We start from the raw sequence: 19,089 nt of genomic DNA, 5'->3' as shown, positions 1-19,089 counted from the left end.
AGGGTAACTTCCAAGTTAGGACAAAATTGAGGCAACAGGATTTGAGCCAGTCTCTCTTTTCTATCAGAATAGCTTTGAGGCAGAATGCTTCATTGTCTGTGGTTCTTAAACAATCACAGCAATTGAGTATTTCCACATCCCTCCCCTTGCTCGTTACATGGACTGCAGGGAGGCACATCTGGTTGTTGGCAATAGTTTTGAGCCATCGATGTTCAACCACTACCTTTATCCGAGACTTGATTCGAGTATGTATATGTGTTTGCCTCCAAGAGATGCTTTCTCACCACTAATACAGAACAGGCTCCTTTGTTATTCTTACCCCTGATTCACACACAAATCTTTGGCACCCACAGTGTCTGCATCTTATTTCGATTTGAATGGAAAATAATCATTTAATCCAAACGATTACTACACAGAAAGTTAGCCCAGACAATTCTTTCCCCCAGATACAGATCCTGTCACCAAGGAATTAAAATCCAGAGGCCAGATCCATAGTAATTTGTAACACATGTCGTCAATGAAATGGGAGGGTTCACTCAGTCATACCACATTCTCAGATGCCTGTGGCACGTGGTCGCCACAAACCTCACTTGACATTTCCGTGTACAGCCAGCTCAGAGGCCTCAAATTAAAAATGCTGTATTTTCTGGATTTGCTTGGTGATGATGAGAAGTGCTAAGATTGTGAACTATTACAGCTTGAAAAACATGAAGTCAGACACTACATAAATCACAGCCATGCAAAGCTTCTAGTATCCATTCCTCCACAGAAAAACTTCTAATTCTAAACTGTTGAGATAAATCAGAGGTGATTAATCCTCAACATTGGAAACAAGAAATTGTACTACTTCTCAACCATAATTAGTTAATATTAACTAGAAAGTATTCAGTGAAAAAGCCTACTATAATAGAAATTCTCTGAACAACCTAATGCTTACAAATTCAGTTTTTCTGTCTTTTACATAAACCCAGCAGCCAGAATTGGCATTTGTGTACAAAGTGTATTGAGATAATTTGAAAATATGGAAGTCATCTTTGCTTAGTACAAAGTAAGAAGGAAGGAAATACCGGGCACGGTGGCTCATGCCTGTAATCCCAGCACTTTGGGAGGCCAAACCAGGTGGATCACTTGAGGCCAGGAGACGGAGACCAGCCTGACCAACATGGTAAAACCCTGTCTCTGTTAAGAATACAAAAATTAGCCGGGCATGGTGGTGAGCACCGGTAATTTCAGTTACTCAGGAGGCTGAGGCAGGAGTATTGCTTGAAGTTGGGAGGCAGAGGTTCCAGTGAGCTGATATTGCACCACCGCACTCCAGCCCAGGCAACAGAGCAAGACTTCACCTCAATAAAAATAAAAATAAAAGTAAAAAAAGGAAGGGACTACTTAGAAAGAAGGACCGGTCAACTTTTCAGGTTCTTTCATTATATGATTACATAAATATTTTTACTAACCTTAATTCCCTCAAGAAAAAAATCTAAAAGACAGGCATAGCAAATGCATACTGAGAGTGGTAACTGGGAATACTTGGGGAATACGTTGCTTTGTTCTTTGGTTGTTCCAGTGAGCCAAGTTTCTATCGCCCATTTCAGGAAAGTGAAAAGCAACAAGGAATTAACCAACCTAACACGACAGCTGTGCTGAGCATAATTTAATTTTGCCCTATTCAGAAATAATTTTATTGTGGTGATCACACTATTGGTTTCAACAAGCACTAGCAGTTACATGAATTTATAGCAGGTGTAAGAGATTTAACAGAATATTGATTGAAATTTACTTAAGTCTGTTGGTATTTACTTTATTTAAAGTTATATTTATTCTCTCTTTTTATTAGAAATGCTTTTCTCTTATGAACATATAAGAAAATGGTAATTTGAATTTTCTTGTTGTTTAGATATCAGACATTTCTGAAACATTCTCATCATTTATAAGAGATAACAGACACATTTGATTCAGAGTTTTGTGAATAATTGTTCACAGCCATTTAATTGTTCTGTGACTACTAAAATCAGCTCAATGTTCTATGATAATAGAGGCCAAAAATGGATAATCCAAAAACTATTATTTTCCCTGAAACATATTTTTATAGTTGGATTTGAAGAAATCCATCAGCTGTTATAATAACTCATCTGAAACCGAATGATGTTCCACCATAAAGACATGACTCTGGAAGTCTTCCTATTTCCCATCCCAGCTTAGCAGCTCCTTTTAAACCTGTCCTTGCTGGAAAATGTCTTTACTTTCTAGAACTAGAGCAGTTTTCTATTTCAAACATTTTCTGGAGCAGTGCTTCCTCCCAGTGGTTGAGGGTCTGGGTTATAAAAAGACTTTTCTGTATGCAAAGAAAACAAAAACATTAGCATAAGATCAAAGTCTTAATTAAGCTACTAACCACAGAGCAGTAGGTAAAGTGGTGGCAACCCGGGTTAAGGGGAAGATCAAGATTAAACAGCCGGAGAAAGCAATTTTATCTAACCAGTCCTCCCAATTCCAAGTAAGATCACAGTATTTTGGAAAGCTGGATAGCTAGATAGTTCTACATAGGACATACATGCATGGCGTTTATTCCATGTGCTGAACCTACAGGGAACTTGCTATACCTTTGCCTTGCGTTCTTGTGTCCAGATGGTCACACAACTTGCTGCCTCACTCCTGATTTGTGGTGCAATGTCACCTCCTTAGGTAGACCTCTTCTGGCCACCCTCTCTGAAGAGCTTCCATCACTCTTAATCCATGCACCCCCTTTAAATTTCGGTCAGGGCATTAACACTCTCTCACATCATATCATATATTTGTCTGGGTGTTTACTGTAGTCCTCCTCTCCAACGACATAAAAGAACACAAGTTCCATGAAGACAGGGAGTCTACCTTTTTCCAACATCTGGAATAGTGTCTGATGCCCAACTCTCATTTAATAAATGTTCATCAAATTAACGCATTAATAACAAAGATTGGATAATAAAATGAACTATTAAAAATGAGAATGACTTATTTTAGTAAAGTTTATATAAAAAGTTGGATCTCATTAAATTAAAGGTACTTCATCTTTCATCAAGTTGAGTTTTTGCTTACTTTCCTTTATACTTACTTCTTTTTTCAAAAAGCATACATAATTTCATATTACTTAAAAATGTATTAAAAGGAAGAAATCAATAAAATAGATACCAATGAGATAAGGGAAAATAATGAAAGCTATCTTTATCAAGGGCTTATCATATTGTGTGTACCTTGCTAAACCACAGGCCACATACACCCTTCACCTCATTGGAGCCTCATAGCACGGTGGGGGTTGGGAGGCGAATCCCAGTTTACATAGCCAGGAAGTGGCAGAGTCTCAAGTACAGGTCAACTGATCTCAACATGAATCATGTTTTTCCACACCACGTTGTTTCACTAACAGACTTTACAAAATTCTAAAAATTTTATACTAGAACTCAGAAAGCCCTAATGCAATTATAGAAAGAAAAGATTCCAATTAAAACTGTGTTCTGAAAACGTAGAATTTCTGTTAACCATATAATAAATTTGTTCACATTATTCTCAAGTGATTTTACCCAACCAGCTTTTATTACATATGATGTGCCACATACTACTAGTGGTATTTTTCTTATATTATACAATTTAATTTTAGGGGCAGCCCTTGTTCAGAAAGTATTCATAAAGTACCTAATGTTCATCTGGCAGGGACATCTCAGGTGGGAAGACATAAGAAAAGCAGAAGAATTTACAATATGGTCAGGAAAACATCAAATGTGTCCATAAAAAATTAAGAATACGTACAAGACAGATATGATGGTAATAGTACAGTATGGACAGCATACGAAATTGCTTAGGAATTTTTTTAAACTGGGACATTATCTTAAGAGTGAGGGCAGTAAAGGACAGTTTCACAGAGGATACACAATTTTTAACGAGGTTTTGAATGAAGTGAAAGATTTAGATTACAGAAGTGTGGTTTTTGTCAAATCATGTCATCATCCTATGTTCAAAATCTTAATCCTATAAAATAGTTTGGGCCTTCTTGTAAGAATAAAATTATATAATATGTGCAAAAAAAGCCATGAACAATAAAAAGTACCATGTAATTGTAAGGTATTACTTTAAAAATGAAAAGTAGAGGACATCTGCATGCTTTCACTACACCTCTGAAAAACAACTCTTCTCCATTTAATTATGTTCCATTATACTGGTTACCACCTTACTAATGAATATGTGGTTCCATCATATAATTATAGTTCATAATGTCTTATAATACAGCATGACTGAAACACAATATTGACACTAAATGTAGATGTCCCTCAGAAGAGTGTTTAATAAAGAACACTTAACGGAAGAAGCAGATAATATGATACCCAATTTTCTTCATTCTAAATAAAACACCACTGAATACAGTGTATTAATAGACTGCTTACAGATTCCAAGTTTCCAAGGGCTTAGAAATAGAACAAAACAAAAACTAGCCAAAAGCATGTAACCAAAGTGTAGTAATGTTATTATCCCTCTTTTATTGAATATCAAGTAGACTACTTAGAAGAAAACTGTTTTACATCCCACACACTAAAGAAGTGTTATTCAAAGGATGAATTGAAAAAGCAATTCACATAAAATAGTGGCTGTGTTCTGCATCTTATTTTGGATTTCATCACTGTCAAATATTGACAAAGTCATCTTAATATTCCAAATCTCAATATTTCAATTTGCAGAACTGATCTTCAATGATTAATAGTTGGTAATGGTAGTAATAAATGAATGTGCATGCTGTTTTTATAAGTGAGATGTAATTTACTTACAGTGAAATCCACAGATCATAAATGAAAGGTTTGAGTAGTTCTCATAAAGGTATATACCATATGAACCACACGCAAACCAGTTACTGAAAATTTCCATCACCCTAGAAAGTTCTTTTCTGCCCTTTCACAGTCACTTCCCCCAAAATTTCTCCCCAGCCCCACCATCAAAGGCAATCATGCTCTTGATTTCTCACACCACAGACGCATCTATTGGCTAATGTAGAGCTTCATAGGTATGATGTTGGTTAAGTGATTATGCCAAAGAATACTGGGTAACTGATCAATGTGAAAGCACAGAGGGGCCTTTAGTTCTTTGCTGCTTTGTTCTTGCCTTGACTAGATCAGTATTTTTGTCACTGACTTGGGTAAAGTCAGAGATAGCATGTTTCTCAAAGGCAAAGATTACATCGAACAAGAGAGGATGGCTAATATAGTGAATGACTCTATTAAATTCCAAAACTACATAAACAGGTTGAAAGTAACAGGTTAAATCCAACACCGTAAATTCAAAATATAAAAGGTGCTATATGCTTAGGGCCAAATAAAACCAACTGAAGTACATGATGTGGAAAATGTGACATAAAAGAAAACAAATTAGAATTGTAGTTGAGTTCAAGTTTAGTAGGAATCAGTACTATGTCATTGATAACAAAACACTCATTTTCACCTAGGCTACATTATAAAAGGGTTCAGAATGAAGGCAAACATAGCCGTCTTTGCCTCTGTGCCAGTCGAATCAGTGATAAATTAGATTGAGTCATAACAGGAACTGCTAAAGGAATTGCACAGGACTACATGGAAACGTGGGGGAATACAGGTGATGTGCTAGCCATTTTCAAGTACAGAAAAACCTGACATGTGGAAGGGATGTTGGATTTCTGTGCAGTTCAACAAGCAACAGAGGTAGGGCTACTTTCTGGAAGTGAGAGGGAACTGTACACATAGGATAACCAAACAAAAGAGACCTAATAATTAGAGCTATGAAAAATAAGAAAGGCCTACTCTTTGCAGAAGTAAAATCTTGGTCACTCCAGGTGTTCAAGGAGATCCTACGTGACCATTTGTAACGGGTGCTGCATGAAGATATGAAGCTCATATATTGTATAGATAATTTCTATGGTTCCTTTCTATGCCAGCATTCTATAAATTTGTGTTGGGTTCCAAAAATAAGCACCAGAGATTATGAGAACTGGGAAGCCTATGCAATTGTATTAATCCTTAAAGACACCAGATGCTAAGGCTCAAGCAATATTTGTAACTATAGAAAAATAACTGGAGTAGAGACCTTAGAACAACATGACCCTCTTCAGTCATTCTCATTATTTGTAAGGTCATTTTTAGGGATTGATCCTGCCCTATTAACTCACTTAGCTAACATGAGTAGAAAAACAATCAGGAAACCACCATGGCACATGTTTACCTATGTAACAAACCAGTACATCCCAGAACTTCAAAAAAAATTACATTTAATTAAAAAATCACATGCTTAGATGTTACAATCTAGTAATACTGTTTTGATTCAAACACATTTGTATAAAGCAGGTAATTTACATATATTAAATTCGTTTCACTTAATAAATATTTTTGAAAACTAATTAGGTATAGAGTAATACATTAAGCATGGTACAAGTCTCCTATAGAACCAGAAATGGAATCTATTTTGATAGTTTTCCCCCCAGTATGATACTCTCAGTTAATAAATCTGAATCTCTGTTATTGAATAATCTGTGTAGTAACTCTAACAGTCATAGAGTCTTCTGTAAGTCTATTGGAAAAGACAAGCTTATGACAAATAATCATAAAATTAAGGAAAGAAAGATACAAGTATATATTTGAATATTAGGGTCTCTAAATATTTTTGTGCTTCAAATGCATAAATGCTTCATAAGGCATGCCACACACATTCATCCTAATGATAGTGAGATATGAAAGTATATATGAGATACTCATATGAGTAGCTCGCAGAAAGGTGCCTAAGGAGATACAATTGCTTAGTATTACTGGGGAAACAGCAGGAGACAGAGCTAGAGATGTCTAACTCAGATTATGAAGACTCTTGGGCACCAATTTAAAGAGCTGAGTTATTATTCTCTGGAGATGATGAGAGCTAAATAAAGAAGTAGAGTATGTGATTTAGAAAGATCCTTACGTTGGAATGTGGAGAAAGAGCCAAAACACAGAGTCAGAGAGAACAATCAGAAATTTATTTCAGGAAAGGAAGGGGAATATCTAGCTTCAAAAGATTGTTAGCTGGTAAAACTTTTAAGACTTAAGATTGAAACTTTTCTGAGACAAGCCAAACAACCATTGACAAAGGAGTGATTCTTTGCTTAAAAAAAAAAAAAAATCTTCTTTAATATGACCTGAAAAATAACTTCCAGCCAAACCAAAACTCTTTCATAGATATGTACTCTGTTGTGCTGAACTTTCTTGGGAAACTTGGAAAAAGCAGAAAAGAGTCTGCATGTGAGGAAGTCATCTGTGTATAAAGAAAGCAATACAATAATTATAGAAAGAACATCAACTGTAAAGCCGTAGTTTTTTTTTAAAGAAGAGAGAAAAAGAAAAAGAAAAGAAACCTGAATTCAAAATTTCCAGCAAGCTACATACAAGCTGTATGATCTTAGGCAAAGTATACAACCTGTCTAAAAGCTTATTTCCTGGACACAATCAGGACCATAATATCCGACACACTGGACTGTGATAAGGATTAACAATAAAAATATGCAAAAGACCTAGAGGTATGCTAGGTATTCTATATAAATAATAGATACATTTACACAGTAATCCCTTGCCTGATGTGTAGCCTGGCATCCATTACATAGTTATTCTCCCCCTATTTTACTATGTGCATTTGATTTTTAAGAGGAACATGATCTAGTGTAGACCACGCGTTTGACACCCTCTTGACACAGAGAGAAGCTGGGAGGTGGAATGAGGACAGTCCTTTTAGACACCATTGATAACTAAAAGAAAGTCCGATAGTTATACAGATACTTTTTCTAAAACATATAAAAGCTAAGAAGGAAAAAAAAAACAAGTAAACAAACAGAAAAGTAAAAGACATTACACATTAAGCCAGAAAGGACTTAGAGGCACAGCCAGCATAGCACAAAGCTGGTGAGAGAACCAGACTCAGGACATTAGAACAAATGGTACAGAACATTAGAACGGCACAGAAATCTTTCTCAGCTTCTGAGGAACAGCGTCCCGCAAAAGGCTTGCTGCCTAGAGCAGGTTTCCGATGCCAGTGACTCTGGGACACCTGGAAATAGGAAGCTTCTAGCCATTGTTTTCATGTCTAAAATTTTGTTACATGTTTAAATGTTTTAATTTATTTTTATTTTTCTCCATAATCTCTATTTCCTATGACATCTGCTATGGCTTGAATGTGTCCCCCAAAGGTCATGTGTTGGAAACTGGATCCCCAGTGTCGTGAGGTTGGGAGGTGGGACCCCTTTAAGGGGTGTTTAGGCCATGAGAGCACCACCCTTATTAATGGATTAATGGCATTATCCCAGGAGTAGGTTTTTTGTAAAAGAATAAGTTCAGTGCCATCTTGCTCTCTCATACTCTTGCTTTCTCTTTGCCCTCCCACTAAGAGATGACACAGTAAGATTTTTCCAGATGCTGGTCTCCTCAACCCTTGGCTTCCCAGCCTCCAGAACTGTGAGCAATAAATTTCTGTTCCTTATACATTACCCAGTCTCAGGCATTCTGCAAAAGATGTGACTCATTAATCCAGAAAGGACTTAGAGGTGCACCCAGCAGAGCACCAAGCTGATAAGAGAACCAGACTCAGAACATGACAAAGGCACAGAAATGTTCCTCAACATCTGAAAAACAGGTCCACAAAAGGCCTGCTGTGCAAAATGAACCAAGATAAGATCTTAGTCTTGACCCAAAATGTTTCCAATCAGGGCATTTTCTAGGAAGATAACTGTGGTGGAGGCTGTGACGGTCCTGCCCAGATTCCCTTTCAGAAGTGAAGGACTACTCCCCAGGCTGCTGGAGTGCTACTCAGAAGACAGCCCTCAACTGCCCGCCCCTGTGTTTGTGTCCCCCCAATATTCATACATTGAGATACTCTCTCCCAAGGTGACGGTGTTAGAAGTAGAACCTTTGGGAGGTGATTAGGTCATGGAGGAGGAGTCTTCATGAATGGGATCAGGGCTCTTTTAAAAGATGCCCAAGAGAGATTCCCCTTGCCCCTTGCCCCAAGTCAGGACACAGTAAGAAGGTGCCATCTTTGATCCAAAAAGCAGACCCCCACTGGACACCAGATCTGCAGGCACCATAATCCTGGACTTCCCAGCCTCCAGAACTATGAGAAATAAATGTTTGTTGTTTAGAAGCTACCTAGTTTGTGGTATTTTTGTTGTTGTTGTTGTTATAGCAGTCCAAATAGTCTAAGACAGAAAACTGTCTTACCAAGAAGTGGTATACTGCTATAACAAACATCTAAGATGAAGAAGTGCTTTGAAACTCGGTAGTGGGTAGAGGCTGGAAGAGTTTTGAGGTGCATCCTAGAAAAAGCCAAAATTGCAATAAACAGATCATTAAGGATGATTCTGTGAAGTCTCAGAGGAGAGGAAGAGAGCTACAGAGAAAGCCTGTAGCTCTAAGACTCTTTGAATTTTCTAAGAGTATTCCTAAAGACTTCATAGAAGGTCACAAACAGAATACTGGTAGAAATATGGATGGTAAAGGTCATGTGGAGGAGGTCTCAGATGGAAATGAGGAACATCTTATTGGAAACTCTAGAAGAGGCCATCATTGTATAAAGTAGCAATAAACTTGGCTGAATTGTATTCACGCCCTACTGATTTATGGAAGGTAGAACTTGTCAGAGATGAAATTGAATATTTGGGTGGGTGAAAAATATGTAAGCAAAGTGTTGACAGAACGTCTGGTTCCTCTTGACTGCTTACAGTAAAATATGAGAAAAGAGAAATGGCTTAAAGATGGAATTGCTAATTAAAAAGGAAACTTGAATTTCTGGAAAATCCTCAGCCTATCCATATTGAAAAAAATGAGAAAGTCTGTTTGGAAGTGTGGCCAAGTGACCATTTGATAAAGAGTTTACTATGGATCAGGCATCTCAAGGGAAGCCAGATGCTATCTATCATGACAATGGGGAGATGAGTTAGCCACCTAAAGAGAAGTCAGGACCTACTGTCCAAAACAATGGAAGAATGACCCCAGCAGATTTAGGAGATCACCAGGGATGCCCCTCCCATCACAGGAAGAGAATATAAGGAGCTACGGGCCAAAAAGATTTCAAAGGAGGGGTTGCTACCTCACATCATGGGCTTCACTTCCCCATGCCCTGTGACTGGGCTCCTGGGCTGCTCCAGGGATGGCTCCAGTGGGCCTCATTACAGCATGCACTGCATCCAGCAAAGCTGTGGGGGAGTTGAGTGGGGAGCAGTTGCTGCTTCCACCTGAATTTCAAAGGATGCCCTGGTGAGCTGTGGGGCCCAGGCAATAGAAAGCACCATCTATCAACCAGGAAGCAGGCTCTCACCAGACACTGAATCTGTTGGCACCATCGTATTAGCCTGTCCTCACACTGCTAATAAAGACACACCCGATACTCGGTAATTTATAAAGCAAACAGGTTTAATTGACTCACAGTGCCACATGGCTGGGGAGGCCTCACAATCATGGCTGAAGGCAAATGAGGGGCAAAGTCACATCTTACACGGCAGCAGGCAAAGAGAATGTGCAAGGGAACTCCCCTTTATAAAACCATCAGATCTCGTGAGACTTACTATCACAAGAATAGCAGGGGAAGAACCTGCCCCCATGATTCAATTCCCTCCTACTGGGCCCCTCCCATAACATGTGGGAATTATGGGAGCTACAATTCAAGATGAGATTTGGGTGAGGACACAGCCAAACCATATCAACCATGATCTTGCACTTCCCAGCCTCCTGAACTGTAAGAAATAATTGCTTGTTGTTTACAAGCCACCCAGTCTATGCTATTTTTGTTACAGTAGCCCAGGCAGAGTAAGACTAGTCTGAAGACAGGTACTTCAGGCAAGGTCACTCACCCATTCCAGAGCAGCCTATGGGGACAAAAAGGCTCAGCCCCCTCACCCTAATGGAGACAGCCCTGAAGGACATCCCAACTTCAACCTCCCAGAAGCCTCCACTAAACTGCATCACAAGCCAACTTCTCCCTTTCCCAATCCTGTTTTCCCTCCCATTCTGCTGGTGTTGATCCTAAGAGCTCTCCCTAATAATTCTTCTTCATGCTAATCCTGTCCCAGAATCTGCTTCCTGAGGTACACAACTGGCAATTTGTAATTCTAGAGTTGCCAAGAATTGTGGTCATTGCTGCTGTTATTTAAAAATCAGTGCAAGAATTTCAAGATGTTATGAGAAGAACATGCTCATCTGATACAATACATACAGACACAAAGGGACAAGAAGGAAACCTACCACTGTGGATGGGATTATACCCATGTTCCTGCCTTTTCTTGATTTAAGTGTATGATTTGGATGGCAAAGCTTCCCTTGATTTAAGTGTATGATTTGGAAGGCAAGAAGGTGTAGGGAGAAGGGAACCGCATATGTAAGATGGGTGAGTGCGGTGAACATGGTACATAATGGAGATAAGACAGTTCTTTCAGAAGCAAAGGGACCTCACTGAAAGCAGAGGATGGACAGAGGGAGGACAGACAGAATCAGGCCATCTCAAGAAGAACAAGCTTGAATGCCCAGAGGCAGCATGGTGCTGGGAAGAGCTAAGTCCAGACATCAGAGTTTTTCAAGTGATGAACGGTAATTGGTGTGTCTTCCCTTTGCATGTAAACTTTGCTAACACTTCTTAGCACTGTGAACTCTACTGCAAACTTAATTCCTTTGCAGAGACCTGAAAAGAGTTCAGTCCGGTGAAAAATTCAAGAGATGAACACTGAGAAAAGTCTTTAATAGGACACTAGCTTGTACCTTAGGCATATGTTCTTTGGTTTTGATCCTTATACTAAACCCTTTTCTGTTCTTTCTGATCCCCCATCTCCACATATACACTTCCTCATAGTCTCACCTCACACTCCGTTAAGTCTTTTTTTTCTCCCTTTCTTTCTTTCCTTTTTTTTTTTTTTTTTTTGTAAGATACTCTGAGTATATTCAGTGAACTAGGGCTTCCAGTTTCAAGACATTCAAGCTGGTGTCTTACAAAGAACAATCATAGCTATTAATCAGAAGATAAGCTTCACAGATATTTGCTAAAAAGGTTGTTTTACAACACACATAAAAAAAGAATGCCATTCAACGAATGAAGGAAGATTACATACTAATCTTCAAAGAATCAGTTTTGAACTAAAAGAGATTGCAAAGATCATATTTAGACTAACCTTGCAGTTTTATAAAAGAAGAAATTATTTCCTGGCGGATTTTTTTTGTCTGCAAATATTTTCTTCCTTTCTCACCCATAAAGCAATATTTTAAAATGTTTCTGCCCTACCCCTCTCATCTCAATTTCCCTTCTCCTTTTTAACAGTAACCATGCTGCCACAAAAAGCATTTCAAGGTAGATAATGTGCAGTCCCTATAAAGGTAAACAAACAAACAAAAACTTAAATTGAAGAAGTAAGTGGTTCTTTGCCAGGAGATGGAAAGTTGACATCCTCTTACTTTGTTCCCCAAATCTCCTAGGGCAAGGGGTACTCCTGGACATAGATATATTCAAAGCGCATCTCACTACCCTGCCTCCTGTCTCCGCCCTACCCTGGGTTGGGTCCACAGGGCTGTAAGTCACTCAGGACAGCAGAATTATTTTAGGGAAGGAGGATAATTCCAGGCTGTTGAGGTTGCCTGTATCTTATTCCCTAAGGCCAACGGCATTTCATTTTTGACCCTGAAACCTCAAAGAAAAAGAAATCCTACAAGTCAATGGAATTCTCCTTTAATTTTTTTTTAGTGACTCCCCATTTTCTACATCATAACATATATACCAACAAAAGAGATTATCTGGTTACTGACTGGGAACAGGCCCACATTTCAGTGCTTAGCTATGGAAACTCCCAAGAATTTGAAACTGTTGTGGAAAAGCAAAATGAGAGAAGCTATGAAGAAACTATTTAGCTCTTGGTTGGTCTCTTGGTAATTTTCTATGATCTACTGCCTTTTCAAATTATAGTGAGTTCAAGGATGGGAAGGAAGGCAATACTGAAAAGAAATTGTAGTAGTGTCCTAGACACACTAATTATGGCCAAATTTCACTGAACGATGTAGACTTTATTGTTCCATGGTGGAGATTCAAAGTTGAACCCTAGTCCCATTCAAACAACAAATACAGATTGGTAGAAGGATATTAACAGGATAAATGAATAACAAACCAGACCCAAACCATTTCCAGACTGTGTCAACTTCTCTATTCTAACCACACACAGATTCACGTGGAGATGATACTCTGATACTCGAATGATTCAGAGTTATACACATATCATGCTGTTCCAAAGAAGACCCGTAAGTGGGATTCACATTTGCCCTCAACTATTTAAGTGACTCTCCAGTAGAATAAAATATACCCATGCTGTTGTAAAAGAAAAAGGGCTCTTAATTATTAGTAGAAATAGAATGCTTTGGATTGTACATCCTTCGGCAAGTATAAAAAGATGTATACTTTTGAAAGTGAAATGTTTGCAAAGAATATGGAAAATATCCAGTTCATCAGCTTGTATGTGCATTTGCTTTTAACTTCTATAAGCGACAAAGAAGAACACAGCTTGCCATAATCCTTCTACTCAAAAGATCAATTACACTGAATGGTGCCTGTGCATTTAAAATCACTGAGAGCAAATCATAAGTATTAGGCAAAGCAAATTCACTCAACAACACAGCCTCCTGGGAGCAGGTACATTTGTTTGAAAACAAAATTTCTTAAGTAAATGTATAGCCAATGAAAGGTATTGGATTGATAGTTCTGAATCTTCTATTTCACTACAGTGACGGCCAGTGAAGGCCAGTGCCAGCTCCCTGTGTCTCCATATGAACAAGCCTCAATCATTTTCTGAACAGACCACCTTTAGGTACGAAGATGAAAAGCTGCTTCTGAACCTAGCAATTTCTGCTGAGTGTGACAACTATAAGCCATTGTGACAGGGAGCAGCCACCACCTGGAAGCTAGACACAGACCCCCAACCAGATCTAGGATGAGGACAATTTACAGTGACACTGAAGTGGGCTGCTGTGTTACTGAGGATGCAGAAGAAGAAAACTTCTGTAATTGCCACTTTCCAAGCCAGCCATCTCTACAACCTCAAACACTCATCACTGGCATCTAAAGCTACAGAATTTCCCAGAAAAAACAAATGGATGCTGTGCGTGCCCATCCCATTTAAGCCTGGCGCCACTGAGGCTGGCACAAAATGGAACTCCAGGAACTGTAAAGCCTTTTCCTTCTAGATATGCCTCCTCTTCCGCTCCCCTGCGTCTGACCTGCCAAACACACTTTTCTGCATGTCCAACCTCAACTGTGCTGGAGAAAAGTTAGTAAGTGGGAACTAAGAGGGATAAAAAAAGATGCAGTTCTAGTGCATAAAATTTTCCAGACATGATATGAGCATACACAACTGTATCATTTACTTAAAGGAACTGGTCTATCTAGCAACAATGTTTATAAAATCACTTTCTTTTTTTTTTTAATTGTACTTTGCAAATGACTTCCCATTGAAGATAAAGTTTCATTAAAAAATATTTATAGTATGACAGGAGTCCATATGAAAAAAAAGAAGAGGAAAATACAATCCAAAGCATTTAGATATCAAAGAGCCAAGATGATGATACAGAGTATTGTAATGTGGTAACACTGCTATGACTCCTAGCAGTTGATCTTTAAAATAATAGTTCTTTTTTTTCCTCTAGGTACTTTCCACAATCTGGGATTTCCTCTCTGGCATCGACCTTTGTCTCACCCTGCACCACAGGAATTTTTCCCATGCTTGACAATCCTATCTCCATATTTGGAGATTCCAGAAAAGTATTTCTTCTTGCTTCTTCTGTTAAGAATTTATACCGTTCTAACAGAACTTTTGTTAGGAATTTATAGTCTAATAGAGAACCCAGCTATAATATTAATAACACATCTCCTAGTAGAGTTGTAAGATCATTCTTGAGGTTTGAATTGTCACCTTGCATACCATAAATCCTTTTCCTACCAAGTTAATTACTTAAATTCTTAACTTTTTTGTTTTAGAAAACTTTCAAATTTACAGGAAGAGTCGCAAGAATAGTACAAAGAACTCCCACATAGACTCTGCCCAGATTGATTAGATTCAGAAATGCTGCCACATTTGCATCTCTCTGTCTCCACACACCCACACACATACACACACACACACACACACACACACACAATCTTTCCTGCTCTATTTGAAAGTTAGTTGCAGACATCATGACCTTTCAACTTTCAATTCTTCAGCATGTATTCGCTAAAAACAAGTATATTAGCTTAGCTAAGCACAGTGCAATTACAAAAGTCAGGAAATCTAACTGACATAATCAATATTCAAATATAACCTGCAATCCATATTCCTATAATTCATTTTCAAATTTTATCACTTGTGCCAATAATATCTTCTATAGATAATATTTCTCCTAATTCAGGATCCAGTGCTGAATAGCATATTGAACTTTAGTTGTCATGTCTCTTTAATCTCCTTTAATCTGAAACAGTTTCTCAGCCTTTGACATTTTTGCCCACATAGATATTCTCTCTTCTCCATTCAGCAGCCAACATGATCAGATCACATCAGTCCCTTCTCAAATCCCTCCAGAGATTGCCCATCAAACTTAAAACAAAATTCTACCCTCCCTCACTCCATCAGTCTCCATATCATTGACCTACTTTACTTTTCTTCACAGCATTATCAGATGTTACAAGATAGATAGATAGATAGATAGATAGATAGATAGATAGATAGATAATCTGGCTGTTTCTCCCAATAGGAGAAAGGAGAAATTTTGCCTATTTATTTATTAATTGTCTTCCCTGTGACTAACAACTTTGTTTATCTTGTTCATTACTTATTACCAGTGACTAGAACTGTGTCTGGCATATTGTAATTCTTCAATAGATTCTTGTTAAATAAAATAATAAATTATTATCAGATTGCTGAAAGAAATAATTAAGGTATCTAGAAGTCAATGGAATTCACTAAAAATATGAGAATTATAAAAATTAAGTTTTTGTGTCTTTGAGGGTAAACAGGACGATGGAGAGTGCAAACAACGTAACAACTTTTCCAAGAAAAAAAAATACTTTCCTTAGGCAAAACTATGGAGAGAGAAAAAGATCAGCAGTTGCCAAGCGGGCGGTGAGGAGGTGGGAGAAGGGTTGAATATGCGGAGCACAGAGAAATTTTAGGGCAGTGAAAAGATGCTGTATGACACTATAATGTTAGATACATGTCATTATATATTTGTCCAAATACATAGAATGTGCAACACCAACAGTGAACCCCAATGTCAAGGATGAATTTGACATAATGATGTCAATGTTGGTTTATCAACTGTAACAAATGTACCCCTCTGGTGGACGATGTTGATATGGGGAGGCTATGCATGTTGGGGGGCAGGTGATAAATGAAAAAATCTCTGTATCTTCCTCTTAATTTTGCCATGAACCTAAAACTGCTCTAAAAAAAAAAAAAGTCTTTAATAAAATACTCTTCATGGTGAAACACTGAAGGCAGACTGTAAGCACTGAGATCAAAAGTCAGGATCAACTTCTAGCTTTCTAAGAATACTTTAGTTTAGACGGAAGACTGTAAAAGCATAACAAGAAGCTTTAATACAGACATTTCAAGTGTTATGTCCCTCTGGGAGTGGTAAAAGGAGTCTCACTAGTGAGATTCAGGCAGCAGAAATAATATAGATCCCTGCATGCCCCTGCTCTTTGATTAACAACTACGGTTCTTGGTCTTTGCTTTGCTCTCATTCATATGTTGTTCATAGATTTATTTTTATAAAATATTCAATTTACTTTAAAGATGCAATAATAGTAAAGAATAGTCATATATGTTTTCCTTTTTTCTCCATTTGCTCTCATGGTTCCTCCCTCAAACCCTTATTATTCTCTCTCTGCATGTATACTACATATAATAATTTTATTATGCTCTTAGAGATTACCATTCTGGATAATTATACCATGTAGACTCAGGTTGTCTTTTATTTCCAAAAGGTTCTCTTGGATTGCAATTTTAAATACTCAATTCTGTTCCATTTTCTTGTTTTTCTTCTTCAGGGACTCCAGTTATTCATATGGTGACTCTTCTTTGCCTTTCTTCCATTTCAGCCTCTTTCCCTCTCACCCTCATCACTTGTTTCTTTGGATCATTGTCATTCTCGTCATTGTTCTCCTGCCTTTCTTCAATGTCACCTATTTGATTTTCCTTCAAATCTATTCTCTCTTTGACACCTTATAATTTAATCTGTGTTGGTAAAAATAAATAAATAAATAAAGCCAACCATTTTATTCTATTTCTTTCCTAAGTTCAATCAATTTTCATTTCATTTCTTCTTGGGTTTTGGTCCATTTCTGATCTTAGTTTTTGAATTTATGAATCAAAGTGTTTTCCATAGTTCACTGTGCTTGAAGCTACTTAATTCCATTTAGAGTATCATGTTATATATAATATTCTTCTGCTTCACAGTTGCTTTTCAGGGAGGAATTTCCATCCACTGAGGTGTTTAGATTTTTCCATTCTGTTTGGTCTTAAACAGCGGTTTCACATAGTGAGACTGATGACATTGACACATTTAGCAGACAGGATTAACAAAGAGCGGGTTTACAGGATCTCTGGTTCAAGGGCGCCCCCTTCTGTCAGAGTCATGAAGTGCCGTTTCTTTAAAATTTGGCTTTTGGTGGAGGTCGGTGGAGTGATATGCCCATCGATGTTTGAGGTTTCTTTTGTCTTGTGGTATTCTAGATTCCCCATCTTGCCTCTTTTTCCTTCACCAAAAAACTCGAAGGGGTGCCCTTCCCTTACCTGCAAACTTGTTCATCCCTAGAAGCACTGCTTTTCCACAACTGCTCCCTGTGCTATTTCAAGTCCCTTCCTGTTTAGTTGGTGCTCTTATCTACCTGGATACTTTCTCCATGTTTTCACACCTAGATAGACTTTCTCTTTCCGAGGGTGATGTTCATACAATTTCATTTCATTCCCTTTGCACACGATCCCTTTTCTCTTCTCCAGTTTCTCCGAAAACCACTCACCATCCTCAAAGCTTGCAATGGGAGCTCACCAGGCAGCTGTACTAAAAATGAATGTTTATTTTTCTACTTACAGTAACTAGCATTTGCATTGTCCCTTCGCTTCTAGTTATGCTGAAGGTGAAGGATTTATGTGGTTCAGTTGGCTTCTTAATGATTTGTACAGTTTTTTGAAAGCTAAAAAAGGAATTGAGATTTGAGCAGCAGCAATTAATTACTTTAGGTTACTGTAAGTTGCTCATTTATAATTCTTAACTAGATATTTCTTCTTTATGTCTGAAATTAGGTTTCTGGTTTTTGCCCTTTTAATCCTGTAGTGGATGTTGTAGTGGATACTACTGTGCTCCACCTGTGTCCCCTTTTCAGGGCTGAGGCTCTTACTGCCCCAGTTGCTGGGCATCCTTGTTGCTATTTACAGCTGTACCTCTGGCTAGGATGGACTCTTACCCAATGTTACACAGCTCCCTCCGGGACGAAGCCAAGTAGTAATAGCTGGCTGATGCAAAGACACCAAGTGTGGCCCCCTTTGCCTTAATTTGTGACAATTCCAAAGAGCATCCCAGCTCCAGAGCTCCCTACAGGATGACCTGAGGTCTCAGTCATAACTGCATTGCAGATGAGCTTCTCTGCCTGCCCAGTCCTACCTTCCTCACTTCCTAGCAGGTATATATCCAAGTGCACTCCTTCATATACCTTCTGCAAACAAGCCTCTATCTCAGGGTGTTTTTAAGGTATCCAACCCAAGACAATCGTCATAAAAACTTTGTATTGACTTATGAGACAGTCACTGTTGAAAGCCCATTGAATATATTGTATACATTCCCTTAATTTTTGCAAGGAAACTGTGAGAAGGATATTGTTATTATCATCTTCATAACTCAGATGAGAAAAGAAAAATCATAGAGAAGATAAGTACCTTATAAATGGTCAAGGCAGGATTTGAATACAGACACTCTAACTTGAAAGCCCATTCTCTTATCCACTTCACTCCACAGGTTCCCACACTGGTGTGGCATTCGCTCCTTCTCTGGCATGATACTTCACCAGCCCTTTCCTCGAATCTTTCTTTTT

At 38.2% G+C, this 19,089-nt stretch overlaps 1 protein-coding gene across 2 annotated transcripts in view; it reads right to left on the bottom strand.

The window, feature by feature from the left end:
* ITPR2 (inositol 1,4,5-trisphosphate receptor type 2) overlaps positions 1-19,089 on the bottom strand; it is a 493,382-nt gene that overhangs the window by 304,485 nt on the left and 169,808 nt on the right. The gene's annotated exons all lie outside the window — the stretch shown is intronic.

This window comes from Trachypithecus francoisi, unplaced genomic scaffold (genome assembly GCF_009764315.1).
Source record: "Trachypithecus francoisi isolate TF-2019V2 unplaced genomic scaffold, Tfra_2.0 Lachesis_group11, whole genome shotgun sequence".
NCBI lineage: Eukaryota > Metazoa > Chordata > Mammalia > Primates > Cercopithecidae > Trachypithecus > Trachypithecus francoisi.
Note: the sequence above shows the minus strand (reverse complement) of the source record. Positions and strands in the feature narration are given on the sequence as shown.